Source organism: Seriola lalandi, unplaced genomic scaffold (genome assembly GCF_002814215.2).
Source record: "Seriola lalandi dorsalis isolate HSWRI2012SDOR001 ecotype SW California unplaced genomic scaffold, Sedor1 jcf7180002054985, whole genome shotgun sequence".
In the NCBI taxonomy this organism is placed as follows: domain Eukaryota; kingdom Metazoa; phylum Chordata; class Actinopteri; order Carangiformes; family Carangidae; genus Seriola; species Seriola lalandi.
In genome coordinates, this window is record NW_019525534.1 from 36,783 (window position 1) to 40,405 (window position 3,623).

The 3,623-nt window shown below is 43.1% G+C and overlaps 1 gene segment (V, D, J or C); it reads left to right on the plus strand.

Moving 5' to 3' along the window:
• LOC147817224 (Ig kappa-b4 chain C region-like) overlaps positions 1–3,623 on the plus strand; it is a 57,076-nt gene that overhangs the window by 4,054 nt on the left and 49,399 nt on the right.

Here is a 3,623-nt window from a genome sequence, read left to right on the forward strand (position 1 = left end):
GAAAAATCCAAACGTCTCCTCTCAGCTTTAAATTCACCCTAAACATCTAAAATTGACCCCAAACCATCGACTTCAGTTGTCACTGACACACAGCGAGTCTGGATCCTTCACCTAGACGCCCACTAACAACACCAACATGGAGGCCCACCACAGAACAAAGGCCTCCTGTCATCAGCGTTGACACCGTCTGACAGTGATGATGATGACGATGAGGGTAAAAAATAACGGCGGGACAGTTAAGTCAATCAATTCGAGGCCCCTAGGGGCCCCCGAGAGGTGCTTTACAGCTATCCACCACCAGCTCTACCTGACACCTAGAGGGGGGAGGGGTCTCTTAACAGTCACACCCTCAGAGCTCAGAGAAAGGAAAGTCTTCCAGGATGTTTTCAAAGAGAGAACTAGAATTACCACCCCTTGGTTTTTTGCCTCGGCCAACCAGCCAAGCTGCAGGAAATATGGACACAACCTCCGACTGACCAGTAAATTAATTCAGGCTACATCCGCACAACTATGTTTACATTTTAAAACAAAAACGACCTCCGTCCAGATGACCGTTCTGAACTCGTATCAGAAACGGTCTCCGTCCGAACTATCACACCTGAAAACACATATCAAGACATCACCATTGACCTCCAAAAACGTTTTCCACTATCGTCATTTTATAGGCTTATTGATTAACCAGCTAATCAAGAGAATAATCTGCAGATTAATCAATACTGTTATGACCGGGACTAAATTTTGATTTTATTAAGAGCTTTGTCTGATCTGAGTTCGGCTTCATCACCACTGCATACCTGAAAAAACATATTCATGCTCATATTTAAAAAGTCCTGTTTCAGCTGCTGAATCACCAAGGAGGAGGATGATCAACTATTGCCCAACGTGAGTTCCAGGGAAAGAGGATGAGGAGGTGAATGAAGATTAAAAAGGAGAATAAATGTGAAAAAAAGATAAAGACGTAAATGTCCTGTGACCAGAGCTTCACGAACTGCTTTGAGACTTGTGGTTTCAGATTGACACGGTAGGTCAGGGAGGTCCAGGCATGTCAGTGACTCATGTCTTTGTTTCAGGAGGCAGCTTCCTGTTGTGCTCCACACTGTGTTGAAACCTGACAGGGTTGCATCACTGCCGCCGCTTGGGAAGAATGTGGCGTTCAGGTCTGAAGAGATGCATTCTGCTGCTGCTCGTCACGATCTGTTACTTAATGCAGCTGCAACGGTCGCTGTTAGGGAAGTCTGAGCGGACTCTGAAGTCTTCATTTTGCAATTTCATTTGGAAAGACTTTAGAAATACAAGTTTTGAACTGAAGCCAATTCATTCTCACCTCCAGGCTAAAAGCTTTGTGACCTTACAATGTCAGGTTTTATTCCTTTATCTTGATAGAGTCAACGGTACCTTTAGTTTTTTTCCCTTAGTTTGGTTGCTAAGGTCTTTTGTGCAATGGGTTAAACTCAACTTCTGATTTTTGTCAAATAATTCCAACTGGAGTCCGAGTCTGTAGGAAAATCTCCATCTTTTTTTTTTAATAGCTGTTCTGTAGCTTTTCACTACATCATGAGGGAGTTTGTCCAACTGTCATGAAATTGTAGGCGTCCAAATTTTCATCCTTCTTAGACTCTGACAGAAACTGCTGTTGTCAGGATCAAGACTGAGCTTTAAACCTCAGCTGTTCAGTCAACAGTACTTTTAGGTAAAAAAATTGAAATTTGAACGTCTGCAATTCCATTATAACTGAGACAGTTTTCCCAACAAGGTCAAGAATGAAACTTTGAATCTCAAGTATTTGTCTTGTTTTCACCTCATGTCTTAGAGTGAAAACAGTGTTTTTCTGAATAGAAGACAGAGTAAAGTTCTCAGTAGTATGCTTCAAATAAAATACGTCATACAATGGAAATTAATTGTGTAGACAGGGATAACAGCAGAGACTGAAGTCACTGTGTGAAGACGGTGTGATTGTGATTGTCAGACCGATGCTGTTAGACAGGTGGTTTCAGATGCTGTAACATGAACTGAGGACTTAAAGAAGTGTTTTTACAGAACACTGTGATGTCACAGTGAAGTTGACCTATGACGTTTTGGATATAAAACACCATCACTGCACCATTTTTTTCCTGTTAGACATTTAATTGTGACACAATTGAATTCATGAGTTATGAGTCACAGTGACCTTAACCTTTGACCTCTGACCACCAAAATGTAATCAGTTCGTCCTCGAATCCAAATGAATGAGTGCACGGAGATATCGCGTTCGGGAAAGATGGACTGTCGTCGACTCTAAGGTGTAACAAAGACGACTCAAGGTGGAGACTCAGTCAGTGTGACTGAGCTTTTCCCTTGAACTACCATTGAGGAATCCTGATAATCGTCCACTGGGACGCCCTGCGAACTTTTTCCTTTTGTTGTTGACATTTCTTTGAAGAAGTGTTTTCAGTGCCGCTGCTCTGTCGAGACGAGAGCTGGATTCTGTTCACAGACATTTTCTACACGACAAACAGAATTTCTGAAGAGGGGAAATTATGGTGCAAACGTGACAGTTAGTTACTGCTGCAGTTGTGCCGAAGGGTGTAGCAGCACTACAGTGTGTGTGTGTGTGTGTGTGTGTGTGTGTGTGTGCAAGACTGTGTGTGTACATTAGTTTAACATGTTGCAAGACGCCAAGGCGCGAGAGGAATGAGGAGAATTTCCTCGAAGGTCATGAAGTGGCTAACATGTCTCAGATACAGACAGACAGAAAACGACAGATATGCTACAGACACACACACACACCGAATCAGTCCTTTAACATTGAAGCATGAAATGAGGTTAAACAGCAGCAAAGAAATGACCGAAAATTGTAAATCATGCATTCCTCACTGACAACAGGAAGTTTACGACAGATTCAAACACACCCAAAATCTTGTTTCTGTCCTTGGCCAAAAGTATATGGACACTTTCAGGTCTTGATTTTGGTGAAGTTTTTGTTGTTCCACTTACAGGAAATCTTACTGACAGTTGTGGCTCTTTCCTGTTTCCACATGACAGTTTCCCCATGCACAAAGCCAATGAAATGGTTTCCTAGTGATGTGCGGAGGAACTTGACCTCAACCCCACCCAACACTTCTGGGATAAGCTGGAACGTCGACTGTGAGCCAGTCTTTATCACGGAGGCAGGAAACTACCCTAGAGGGAAGGTGTGGGAGTTTCTTCCCCCAAAAACTAAATAATAAAATCCAAAAATAAAAAAACAGGAAGATCACTGCGTACCCTGCTGCGGCTTAAAGTATAGTTTCAGCCAAAAACCAGATTGAAAGTCTACTGCCTTAGTTAGGAGGCATGTTCTGCATTCCAACCCATCTACATGGCCGCGACTGAAGGCCCAGCTCCACGTATATCAAAACACAGAGTACTTACGGTACTTTCTGTCGGCAGTATATGATTAACCCGATGGCGGCGGCAAGAGCGACGAGGACGGCGATGACGATTCCGGCGATGGCTCCGTCTGACAGACCTTCATCCAACGTTCCCTCCTCTGCAAAAACAACACAAACAACATCATTTAATATGATCGTGTGAGGAATCACTCTGATATAAATTCACTTTAAATTCAAAATCATGATCCATCTAGGTGAATGGGGTGGGGTGGG